Source organism: Nycticebus coucang, chromosome 10 (genome assembly GCF_027406575.1).
Source record: "Nycticebus coucang isolate mNycCou1 chromosome 10, mNycCou1.pri, whole genome shotgun sequence".
In the NCBI taxonomy this organism is placed as follows: Eukaryota; Metazoa; Chordata; class Mammalia; order Primates; family Lorisidae; genus Nycticebus; species Nycticebus coucang.
Genome location: NC_069789.1, coordinates 10,945,679 through 10,960,049, shown reverse-complemented (window position 1 = coordinate 10,960,049; position 14,371 = coordinate 10,945,679).

Here is a 14,371-nt window from a genome sequence, read left to right as displayed (position 1 = left end):
TGAGGGGGCTTAACCCTACTAAAAATACCCTAAGTGATCTGATTTTGCACAAACATCAGGCAGCTCATAATCACAATAGCCTATAAAATATACAAAAGTAGCATAAAAGGAAATGAAAAAGCTCTATCTGCCTCAAAAATCCATTGTGGTCTCTAGCAATAGACTCCCAGACCACCACTTAAATGCATTTTCAAAAACATAACCCCCCTATGGAAGCTTTTCTTAATGTTTTCTATAAATGTTAAAAATTACCCCTCATCTTGAAAAAAACACACAAATAAGGAGAAAGAGCAACAGCAGGAATAAAAAGAACAGCAGTTGGCCAGAGCTTGTCATTAAAGCCGCATCATCATGGGGAGTTCATCTTCCATTATCAGAAATGTTTGAGTCGTACATGTTTCAATATTAAGGTGACCCAAGAAGATTATGTTATGACATAATGGGATGGACCTTTAAGCACGTGGCCCTTAAGTGGGCCTTTAGAAAAGTTAAAAATAGGGATATTATAAATTCTATTTTCTGTCTATTTGTCAGGCTCTCTTGCGGTTAGTTTGGGGCCATATGATTGAGTTCTGGCTGACAGAATGCTGACCTATGTCAAATGCTGTTCTAGGCTTGGGCCATGTAAATCTCCCTTGCATGATCCTCCATCTCTCTAAGTCTATTCTGTAGGGAGTTAGGAGGCTTACAGGATGCTCCAAGTTGCTGATAGCCAAGATAAACTTGATCCCTGAATGACTGCATGGAACAGAGGTTCCCACATGCTTCCCCCATCCAATCAGCCATGTTGGTTATTATGTCAGAAATAAACCTTTTTTGAAGCCTTTAAGGTTGGAGGTGGCTAGTTGTTCCAACCACTAACATTTCTTATCCTAATGCTACATGTATTTGTTATACATACTGAATACATGTTTTTGGCCAGGCGTGGTGGTTCACGCCTGTAATCCTAGCACTTTGGGAGGCCAAGGTGGGTGGATTGCCTGAGCTAAGCCTGAGCAAGAACAAGACCCTATCTCAGAAAAAAAAAAAAAAATGCCAAGCATTGTGGCAAGTGCCTGTAGTTCCAGCTACTTCAGAGGCTGAGGCAAGAGGATCAATTGAGCCCAAGAGTTTGAGGTTGCTGTGAGCTGTGATGCCACGGCACTCTACCCAGAGTGACAAAGTGAGACTCTGTCTCAAAGAAAAAAAAAAAAGAATACATGTTTTTGCCAGATTATAACATCTGCTATTTAAAAATAGTCTTTGTTATGCTGCTATCTTACATGATATATTCCATTTAAAGGTGTGAACCTTAGTGGTGATAAATATATTACCTTCCCTGGTGCTTTAAAGGGTATCTATAAAGCATCGGTTAGAATTACATTCAGCTGCAGGTGAAGAAATACCAAATAACAAGACTTTAAATAAGATTTTAAACATGATTAATTTCTTTTCCTAAATCAATAACAAATATCTATTTTTATTTTAAAAACAAAGAAAAGAACTAACTCCGCCAAAACCTCATATTTTCATCACCTAAAACTAGTAAGTTGACACACTTGCTTATTGTTTTTTTCCTTTGCTTTTGAATTATTTTCTTAACATAAATGGTGTATATTTAAAATATACAACATGATGTTTTGATATACAAATACATAGTGAAGTGATTACTACGGTCAAGGTAATTAACATATCCATGTCTTTACACAGTTACCATTTTTTGTTTTTTGTGGTGAGAACATATATGATCTATTTTCTCAGAAAATTTCTAGGATATAATACACCATTATTAACCACAGTCCTCAGGCTGTACAACAGATCTCTAGAACATATTCATTTTTCACGATTGTGACTTTCAGCCCTTTACCCACGTTTTCTCATTCTCCTCACCCCAGTAAGCATCATTCTGCCCTCTGCTTCCATGAGTTCAATCATTTTAGATTTCACATATAAGGAAGATCGTGTAGTATTTGCCTTTCTGCGTCTGTCTTATTTCACTTAACATAATATCCTCTAGGTGCATCCATGTTACAATGACAGGATTTCCTTCTTTTTAAAGGCTGGATAGTATTCCACTGCACATATACCACATTTTCTGCATCTGTTTATCTGTTGATGCATATACAGGTTGATTCTATGTTTTGACTATTGTGAATAACGCTGCAATGAACATGAGAAGGCAGGTAACTGTTTGACATACTGATTTCATTTCCTTTGGTTATTTACAGAGAAGTGGTATTGCTGGAAAATATAATAGCACTATTTTTAATTTTTTGAGGGACCTCTTATACCATTTTTTATAGTGGCTGTACTAATTTACATTTCCACCAACATGATTTATTTTTTCTAGAAACAAACTTGGGAAGTGGGTAGTTTGGGGCTAGTATGTTTGGGACTTACTTTAGGAAGTCATTAAATTCAGAAGTTCCCTGCTCACCTCTCCAGCTTCCTGGTAGTATGACTGTCACCTTCATGATCCATTATGTCAGCTCAAGCTCCAGGCATCGAAAGTGACAAACAAGAAAGGGGTCAAAAGGCATATTATTACAACTATCTTTTAAGGAGTCTTCCTGTAAGTGTTTTCCTATACAAAACACTTCAACTTCTATTTAATTGTTCAGAATTGTCATATGAGTGTAATTATCTGTAAAGGAAGCCAGTCATGTGCTTTGTAAAAAGTGAGAGTTTTATCATGAAGAAGGAAGGGAGAATAGCTATTAGGGTAGATGACCAGATTTTACTGCAGTTAATAAGTGCAAACTTCTTACTGTCAAGAAAAAAATTGGCTTACACAAAATGCAATTTTAGACACCTCTGTGTATATATACAGACTTTTTTGCTTAAGTGTAAAAATATGTAATGGATAAAGCTTACTGTTTTTATTCTAGTATTAGCCCATCAAATTTCCTCTGTAGTCAGTGAATTAACTATTCTCCAGAGTTTTGGGCATAATCATAACTGCATTAGACAGCAGAAGAAGAATAAGGGTACTTTACATTTTGCGTATCAGAACACATAGACAGACAGCCATGTGCTGAATGGTCACCCATGAACTGCATATATGACAGTGGTCCCATAAGATAATGTAGTTTCATCACTAAACCTGACATGGCTGTCTTTTTTTTTTTTCTTTTTTTTAAGGTTTTTTTTTTTGGCTGGGGCTGGGTTTGAACCCGCCATCTCTGGCATATGGGGCTGGGACCCTACTCCTTTGAGCCACGGGCACCACCTTTTTTTTTTTTTTATTAAATCATAGCTGTGTACATTAATGTAATCATGGGGTACAATGTGCTGGTTTTATATACAATTTGAAATATTTTCATCAAACTGGTTAACATAGCCTTCACGGCATTTTCTTAGTTATTGTGTTAAGACATTTATATTCTACACCTAGTAAATTTCACATGTATCCTTGTAAGATGCACCGTAGGTATGGTCCCACCAATTACCCTCCCTCCCCTCATCCTCCTCCGTCTCAACATAGCTGTCTTAACATCATAGCACACACATTATTCAGATGTCTGTGGTAATGCTGGTGTAAACACATCCTCTACACTGTCAGTCATGTAAAAGTAGAACACATACAATGTAAGGTGCACACACTTTATAATGACAAAAAATGACTGTCACTGGTCTATATATTTACTACACTACACTTTTAATCATTATTATAGAGTGTACTCCTACTTATTAAAAAAAAGTTAACTGGGTGGTGCCTGTGGCTCAGTGGGCAGAGTGCCAGCTTCATATACAGAGGGTGGCGGGTTCAAACCTGGCCCAGCCAAACTGCAACAAAAAAATAGCTGGGGGAAGAGCTGAGCCCGGACTGGTGATCAGCACCCTCCTGGTCCTCCGGAAGACCTGAACTGTGACCCACGATCAGCACACTCCCAGACCTCAGAGAGCTGTGCCCTCCCGGACTCTGGTAAGAGCTGCGCAGGAACCTGCTACCCGCACCCACTGGGCTCCCCACACCCTGACCAGGAACTCCAGGAGCCTCGCAAACCGGTGTCCTCCCTCCTGTACCCTCCCTGCCTCCACACCACCTGCTCATCTGGCCAGCCCTCTGGAGCCCTGCCTGCTTCTGCAGGGAGTCCTTCTCCTGGCCAGAGACTGCTGGAGCTTTGGGCCCTCTATGCCAAAGTCACTGGGCACCAGACACTCCCAGAACAGTGTGCGCCACCCCAGCCCTGTTGCTGGATCCAGGGGTGTCACACTCTGGAGCTGCTCCCACAACCGGAACTCCCTGGGTGGGGCAGCCCCAGAAGAGCTACACAGGCTCACTGCCTACAAAGATCCAGCAACAATAGAGTGATTCCTCCAGGGCTAATCTTGGAGAGACACCACCCCAACTCTGAGGACGGCCAGAGGCAATGGTGAAAAACAATCATGAGACAAAATCAAAGGAAATACTCTGGCAATATGAATAATCAGAGTAGATCAACTCTCCCAAGGATCAATGGGGCAGACACAGCACAAGATCCTATGCACAAACAAATAGCTGAGATGTCAGAAATCGAATTCAGAATCTGGATAGCAAATAAGATCGAATTAGAATTCCAAGCAATAACCCAAAATATGTCTCAAGAATTCAATGAATTCAAAGACCAAATGACCAAAGATTTTGACACATTGAGACAAGAAGTTGCAGCCCTCAAAGATCTAAGAAACACAGTAGAATCCCTCAGTAACAGAATGTAGCAAGCAGAACAAAGGATTTCTGACATTGAAGAAAAAGCTTTTGAACACTCCCAAACTCTCAGAGAGAAAGAGAAATGGAGGGCAAATACAGATCACTCTCTTAGAGAGCTCTGGGATAATTCTAAGAAAACCAATATTCGTCTTATAGGGATCCCCGAAAGTGATGAAGTGGCTTCACAAGGCAGAGAGTCTCTTCTCCATGAGATTATGAATGAGAACTTTGCAGACATGCCAAGAGATTCTGAAATTCAGATAGCAGACAGTTTCAGAACTCCAGCACGACTCAACCTGAATAAGACATCCCCCAGACACTAAATCATAATCAATTTCACTTAAGTTAATATGAAGGAGAAAATTCTGAAAGCAGCCAGATGAAAGAAAACCATCACCTACAAGGGGAAAAATATTAGAATAACTGCAGATCTCTCTGCTGAAACCTTTCAAGCTAGAAGAAGATGGTCGTCGACTTTTAATCTCCTAAAACAAAATAACTTTCAACCCAGGATCCTGTACCCAGCTAAACTGAGTTTCATTTATGATGGAGAAATTAAATACTTTAATGACATTCACATGTTGAAGAAATTTGCCACAACTAAACCAGGTCTCCAGGATATTCTCAGACCTATCTTCCATAAAGACCAGCGTAATCATCCACCACAAAAGTAAACCCACCCAGAAAATTTTGATCAAATTCCAACTTCGACAGTCGCAAAAGGATTAAAAATGTCCACCAGACTCTCGAAAGGCTTATCAATATTCTCAATTAATATGAATGGTTTAAATTGTCCTCTAAAGAGGCACAGGTTGGCTGACTGGATACAAAAACTCAAGCCAGATATCTGCTGCATACAAGAATCTCATCTGACATTAAAAGACAAATATAGATTCAAGGTGAAAGGATGGTCATCTATACTCCAGGCATGTGGAAAGCAGAAAAAAGCAGGCATTGCAATCCTATTCGCAGATGCAATAGGCTTTAAACCAACCAAAATAAGGAAGGATAAGGATGGACACTTCATATTTATTAAAGGTAGTACTCAATATGATGAGATTTCGATTATTATTATTTACGCACCCAACCAGAACACACCCCAATTTATAAGAGAAACTCTAAAAGACAAAAGCAACTTGATTTCCTCCAGTTTCATAGTAGTTGGGAGATTTTAACACCCCTTTAGCAGTGCTGGATAGATCCTCCAAAAAGAAGCTAAGCAAAGAAATCTTAGATTTACATTTAACCATTCAACATCTGGACTTAACAGACATCTACAGAACATTTTATCCCAACAAAACTGAATACACATTCTTCTCATTGGCCCACAGAACATACTCCCAAAATCGACCACATTCTGGGCGACAAATCTAACCTCAGAAAATTAAAAAAAAAATAGAAATTATCCCTTGCATCTTCTCAGACCATCATGGAATAAAAGTTGAACTCAATAACAACAGGAATCTGCATACCCATACAAGAACATGGAAGCTAAATAACCAATGCTGAAGGATAGATGGGTTATAGATGAGATTAAGAAGGAAATCACCAAATTTTTGGAATGAAACAACAATCAAGACATAAATTATCAGAACCTCTGGGATACTGTAAAGGCAGTCCTAAGAGGGAAATTTATAGCACTGCAAGCCTTCCTCAAGAAAACGGAAAGAGAGGAAGTTAATAACTTAATGGGACATCTCAAGCAACTGGAGAAGGAAGAACATTCCAACCCCAAACCCAGCAGAAGAAAAGAAATAACCAAAATCAGAGCAGAATTAAATGAAATTGAAAACAAAAGAATTATACAACAGATCAATAAATCCAAAAGTTGGTTTTTTGAAAAGGTCAATCAAATAGATAAACCTTTGGCCAACCTAACCAGGTAAAAAAGAGTAAAATCTCTAATTTCATCAATCAGAAATGGTAAAGACGAAATAACAACAGACACCTCAAAAATTCAAAAAATCCTTAACGAATATTACAAGAAACTTTACTCTCAGAAATATGAAAATCTGAAAGAAATCGACCAATATTTGGAAGTACGCCACCTATCAAGACTTAGCCAGAACAAAGTGGAAATGTTGAACAGGCCTATATCAAATTTTGAAATAGCATCAAGTATACAAAATCTCCCTAAAAAGAAAAGCCCAGGACCAGATGGCTTTACGTCTGAATTCTACCAAACCTTTAAAGAAGAACTAGTACCGATATTACCAAACCTCTTACAAAATATAGAAAAAGAAGGAATACTACCCAACACATTCTACAAAGCAAACATCACCTTGATCCCTAAACCAGGGAAAGACCCAACAAGAAAAGAAAATTATAGATCAATATCACTAATGAATATTGATGCAAAAATACTCAATAAGATCCTAACAAACAGAATCCAACAGCACATCAAAAAAATTATACACCATGATCAAGTGGGATTTATCCCAGGCTCTCAAGGTTGGTTCAATATACGTAAATCTATAAATGTAATTCAGCACATAAACAAACTAAAAAATAAAGACCATATGATTCTCTCAATTGATGCAGAAAAAGCTTTTGATAATATCCAGCATCCCTTCATGATCAGAACACTTAAGAAAATTGGTATAGAAGGGACATTTCTTAAACTAATAGAGGCCATCTACAGCAAACCCACAGCCAATATCGTATTGAATGGAGTTCAGCTGAAATCATTTCCACTTAGATCAGGAACCAGGCAAGGTTGCCCATTGTCTCCATTGCTCTTTAACATTATAATGGAAGTTTTAGCCATTGCAATTAGGGAAGAAAAGGCGATCAAGGGTATCCACATAGGGTCAGAAGAGATCAAACTTTCACTCTTCGCAGATGACATGATCGTATATCTGGAAAACACTAAGGATTCTACTATAAAACTTTTAGAAGTGATCAAAGAATACAGCAATGTCCCAGGCTACAAAATCAACACCCATAAATCTGTAGCCTTTATATATACCGACAATAGCCAAGCTGAAAAAACAGTCAAGGACTCTATTCCTTTCACAGTAGTGCCAAAGAAGATGAAATATTCAGGAGTTTACCTAACAAAGGACGTGAAAGATCTCTACAAAGAGAACTATGAAACTTTAAGAAAAGAAATAGCTAAAGATGTTAACAAATGGAAAAACATACCATGCTCATGGCTGGGAAGAATCAACATAGTTAAAATGTCCATACTACCCAAAGCAATATATAATTTTAATGCAATTCCTATCAAAGCTCCCTTGTCATATTTTAAAGATCATGAAAATATAATACTTCATTTTATATGGATCAGAAAAAACCTCAAATAGCCAAAACATTACTCAGAAATAAAAACAAAGCAGGAGGAATCACACTACCAGACCTGATACTATACTATCAATCGATAGTGATCAAAACAGCATGGTACTGGCACAAAAACAGAGAAGTAGATGTCTGGAACAGAATAGAGAACCAAGAGACGAACTCAGATACTTACCATTATTTGATCTTTGACAAGCCAATTAAAAACATTCAGTGGGGAAAAGATTCCCTATTTAACAAATGGTGCTGGGTGAACTGGCTGGCAATCTGTAAAAGATTGAAACTGGACCCACATCTTTCACCATTAACTAAGATAGACTCTCACTGGATAAAAGATTTAAACTTAAGACATCAAACTATAAAAATAGTTGAAGAAAGTGCAGGGAAAACTCTTGAAGGAATCGGCCTGGGTGAATATTTATGAGGAGGACTCCCCAAGCAATTGAAGCAGTATCAAAAATACATTACTGGGACCTGATCAAACTAAAAAGCTTCTGCGCAGCCAAGAACATAGTAAGTAAAGCAAGCAGACAGCCCTCAGAATGGGAGAAAATATTTGCAGGTTATACCTCCGATAAAGGTCTAATAACCAGAAGCCACAGAGAACTCAAACGTATTAGCAAGAAAAGAACAAGTGACCCCACCACAGGGTGGGCAAAGGACTTGAAGAGAAACTTCTCTAAAGAAGACAGATGGATGATCTACAGACATATGAAAAAAAAGCTCATCATCCTTAATCATCAGAGAAATGCAAATCAAAACTACTTTGAGATATCACCTAACCCCAGTAAGAGTAGCCCACATAACAAAATCCCAAAACCAGAGATGTTGGCGTAGATGTGGTGAAAGGGCACACTTCCACACTGCTGGTGGGAATGTACACTAATACGTTCCTTTTTGGAAGGATGTTTGGAGAATACTTAGAGACCTAAAAATAGACCTGCCATTCGATCCTATAATTCCTTTACCAGGTATATACCCAGAAGACCAAAAATCACAATATAACAAAGACATCTGTACCAGAATGTTTATTGCAACCCAATTCATAATTGCTAAGTCATGGAAGAAGCCCAAATGCCCATCGACCCAAAAATGAACTAGCAAATTGTGGTACATGTATACCATGGAATATTATGCAGCCTTAAAGTAAGACGGAGACTTTACCTCTTTCATGCTTACATGGATGGAGCTGGAAGATATTCTTCTTAGCAAAGTATCTCAAGAATGGAAGAAAAAGTATCCAATGTACTCAGCCCTACTATGAAGCTAATTTATAGCATTCATATGAAAGCTATAACCCAACTATAGCACAAGAATATGGGGAAAGAGCTAAGGGAGGAGGGAATTCAGGGTGGAGGGAGGGTAATGGGTGGGGCCACACCTACGGTGCATCTTAGAATGGGTACAGGCGAAACTTACTAAATGCAGAATACAAATGTCTACATGCAATAACTAAGAAAATGCCATGAAGGCTACGTTGAACAGTTTGATGAGAATATTTCAGATTGTATAGGAAACCAGCACATTGTACCCCTTGATTGCACAAATGTACACAGCTATGATTTAACAATAAAAAAAAATAGTTGGGCGTTGTGGCAGGTGCCTGTAGTACAGCTACTTGGGAGGCTGAGAGGAGAGAGTCGCCTAAGCCCAGGAGTTGGAGATTGCTGTGAACTGTGATGCCACAGCCCTCTATGGAGGGCAATAAAGTGAGACTCTGTCTCTAAACAACAACAAAAAAAGTTAACTGTAAAACAGCCTCAGGCAGGTCCTTCAGGAGGTGCTCCAGAAGAAGGCGGTGTTACCATAGATGACCACAGCATGCCTGTCACTGTCCCTGGAGACCTCCCAGAGGGCCCAGACATGGGACAGGAGACAGGGATATTGAGGATCCTGACCCTGAGTAGACCTGGGCTAATATTTGTGTCTTAGTTTTTAACAAAAAAGTTTAAAAAGTAAAACATTTATTTACAAATAGAAAAAATGCAAAGCATGGGGACATAAAATATTTTTGTATAGCTATACAATGTGTTTGTGTTTAAGTTAAATATCATTGTAAGAGTCAAAATTTAAAAAAACATTAAAAATGTGTAAAGTAAATAAGGTATGGTAAGCTAAGGTTAATTTATTATTGAAGTAAAAAAAATTTTAAATAAGTTTAGTGTAGCCTAAGTGTGCAGTGTTTACAAAGTCTAGAGTAGCACACAGTAGGTCCTCACATTTGCTGACTCACCCAGAGCAACTCCCAGTCTGCATGGTCCATTCATAGGAAGTGCCCTATATGGGTGGATGATTTTTTTATCTTTTATACCATATTTTTTACTGTACCTCTTTTATGTTTAGGTCTGTTTAGATGCACAAATATTTGCCATTTGTGTTACAACTGCCTACAGTATTCAGTATAGGAACATGCAGGACAGGTGTGTAGCCTCAGAGCAACAGGTGTACCACGTGTGCATATAGCCTTGGTGTGCACTAGGCTATATTATCTAGCTTTGTGCAAGTACCCTACGATGTTTGCACAATGAAGAAATCGCCTAACTTTGCATTTCTCAGAACCTTTTCCCATTGTTTTTTTTTTGAGACAGTCTCACTTTGTTGCCCTAGATAGAGTGCTATGGCATCACAGCTCACAGCAACCTCCAGCTCTTGGGCTTAGGTGATTCTCTTGCCTCAGCCTCCCAAGTACCTGGGACTACAGGCGCCCGCCACAACACCCGGCTATTTTTTTGTTGCAGTTTGGCCGGGGCTGGGTTTGAACCCGCCACCTTTGGTATATGCGGCCAGCGGCCTACTCATGAACCACAGACGCCGCCCCCTATTCCCATTGTTCAGTAACACACGACTGTAAGCAATTACATGAACATATGAGCATAAATAACAGGCTCTGCCCCTGAGGCCTGGGATTTTTTTTTTTTTAGAGACAGAGTCTCACTTTGTTGCCCTTTGTAGGGTGCTGTGGTGTCATAGCTCACAGCAACCTCCAGCTTTTGGGCTTAGGTGATTCTCTTGCCTCAGCCTCCTGAGTAGCTGGGACTACAGGTGCCCGCCATAACGCCTGGCTATTTTCTTGTTGCAGTTTGGCCGGGGCCGGGTTTGAACCCGCCACCCTCGGTACATGGGGCCGGCGCCCTACTCACTGAGCCACAGGCACTGCCCTAAAGCCCGGGATTTTAATCACAGCACCATGCTGCCTTTCTCCTGGCCCCTTATGATATCCTGGATCCCCATATTGTGTTCATTGTATTGATTTACAAATAGATAGTCTCTATTCTGGCTCTGTTTATGTCAGTGCATGTGTATCTTTTCTTTCTACTACCCTACTACCATATAGACTCATGGACAAATTCTGGTAGAATAATTAAAAAATAGGCTCGGTGCCTATAGCTCAAGCGGCTAAGGCACCAGCCACATTTACCACAGCTGGCGGGTTCGAATCCAGCCTGGGCCTGCCAAACAACAATGACAACTAAAAATAGCTGGGCATTGTGGTGGGTGCCTGTAGTCCCAGCTACTTGGGAGGCTGAGGCAAGAGAATTGCTTAAGCCCAGGATTTGGCGGTTGCTGTGAGCTGTGATGCCACGGCACTGTACGAAGGGTGACAGCTTGAGGCTCTGTCTCAAAAAATAAATAAATAAAATAAAATAAAAAATAGATAACTCTCTTAAAAATGGATATTTGGTAGACACACCTTTCTTTGTCATGTTTCCTGTGTGTGGACTCTATGATCCAGGCACTATATATGTATATATACCAGATTCCCCCCTGTTTCCCAGGACATCAATGACAACGTCTCTCTCTCACACACACACACACACACACAAATATATAACATATATATTTTTGAGACAGAGTCACCCTCTGTTGCCCAGGCTAAAGTGCAATGGTGTCATTGCTCACAGCAACCTCAAACTCCTGGGCTCAAGTGCACCTCCTGCCTCAGCCTCCTGAGTAGCTGGGACTACAGATGCACACCACCACATTTGGCTATTTAAAAAAATTCTTTTGCAGGGATGTGGTTTTGCTATGTTACCCAGGCTGGTCTCAAACTTCTAGCCTCAAGGGATCCTCCAACCTAGGCCTCCCAAAGTGCTAGGATTACAGATATGACCCACTGCCCCTGACCTATACTCCATTTTTTTCGGTTTTAAAATTGCGTCTATCCTTCTCCTCACTCTCCACTCAACCATGTACATTCCAACACCATATTTGCCCATGCCTCTAGTAAAACAGAATAAGAAATATTTTATTCCAGAGATTTTGGGGTTTGGAGGACCCTCAGGGGTTAAGTATTGGGAGCCCTCCAAAAGTAATTTCTAGGGCTCATTAAGTACCTATCATAGAGTGGCTCAATGCTCTACAAAGGACTACCTCTTCATTTCCCACTAACCCTATAAGGAAAGTACCTGCTATTATTGTCATCCTTGTTTGTACAGAAGTGGAAACTAAGGTGTGAGTAGCTGGCTAGGGGTAGCTTGATGCTCGGGGCAGGTGGTCTGCCCCTGAAGTCTGGGGTTTTAATCACAGAGCCATGCTGCCTTCCTCCTGGACCTCTATGATAACCGGGATACCCATAGAGTTGACTGTGAACCAGGCACACTGGTGGAGCGTTGCCTTATCCAGCGCACTCTGCTCAAACACAACCCATCCCTGGGAAAACCTTCAGTCTAACTAGGAAAATACCGTAACAGTATACAATGAGACTTGAATACCCAACACCCTATCTATAAGAACCTGCTGATCTCCAGGCTGAAGTGGCCTCACGACTGCAGAATGTAGAATCAGGGGGTTCACCTTTGTGGCCGCTGACATAGTTTTGTTGATCTCCTTGCCTTGCTGTGGCAGACGCTCTAGTTTGGAGGTTTTACTTCAGGCGAATTGTGCCGTGCCATGAATTAACCAACAACCATTTTCCAGAGCACACGGCACCCCCCACCCCCAACCCCCAGTCATTTATTTGCAATCACGTTCACATATTCTGGGCATTGAAAGTTGGTTCAGTTAACAAGGAAGAAGGAAGCTGATAAAGATATTGTTAATGGATCTCTTTGTGCATAAAAAGAACTCCCATCTTCCCTCCCACAAGCTGTCCTGAATTCCCCTTTTCCTTCTCAAAGTTTTACTTTTTCTCGGAATGTCTGCGTGTGCCATATGACAGTGATTTTCGGTGGTAATTGCTTTATTCTTCAATAAGAACCTTTACAATAGCAAACTCCTACAATACTTATGTGTAAATTAGGGCTGTTCCAAGGCAAAAATTGAAACTTACACATCGTCCTTTCTGACAAATTCAAAAAATTCCCCTTGAATGTGAGTCGAATTTTATGCCAAAAAATAAAAGCATAAAAAAATCATTAATTCTTTCTTTTTTTTTTTTTTTTTGCATGCAGAGTTTCATGCGTTCGAGTTTACTATAGAGCGGACAGATCATTAATTCATTTCAACACAGCCAGCTTACCAGGAAAAAGGATGTTTCCTTCTGCTTTGTACAAAAATCGGGTGGAATTCTATGTATGTGCAATTTTAAAATTAAAGTGCCCTCGGGCTTAAAACGATGCTGGTAAGTGGGCTTCTTATGTAGGGTAGAGGGTGGCTGTGTCCCCCCACAGCAGGGCCGGGCAGGAGGAAAAAGCAACACACCTCTTCTCTGAGGGGCCCCCCAAAGAAACGATCCTGGTAGCAGTAGCTTTATTTTGCTCACTTGCAATAGCAACAACAAAACGATGCCACAGACGAAAACTGTCATGTTCCACCCACTCCATCTGTCCTGTGCTGTGCACCCACAGCTCCCCTCATTCTACAAATTAATCTTTCACACATTTTTTAACAAAAAAAGTGTTAATGTTATAAAAGAAAAAAAAAGGAAAACAGACAAGGCTGTGTAGAAAATAAATTAAATTTAAATTTGATGGCAGTTATGACTTTTTTTATTGACTATAAGAGAAAACAGTCACATCAAATTGGTGCCACTGGCATATAATTAAAATTACAGGGCACCCTTAATGATCTCTGACAATGATCGCGTGTGCTTTTTTTTTTTTTTTTTTTTTAAATATAGCACGCACATTTTGTCCAATTTGGGCTCTTTTTTCCTGTTGCTTTTGTCCTCTTTCTGAGTGGATATTATTCATGAACTGAGTCTTTATTATCTATTTGGCCATCTGCATAGCATTGGCCATAGTCCCCTGTATTGTAATTGTGAGTGAAAATAAGGACTATTGGAGATTGAAACACTAAAAATAAAAAATAATAATAATATGCTTTAAGAACTCCAAAGTAAAAAGCGTGAAGAAAAACAGTTGGGATGGAGGTGAGGTCAGGAGGCACGTGGCTTGGAGGTAGGGGAAAAAAAACATAAATCATTCCATTCTCTCATTTAAGATAATAGATTTCTAGCTATTC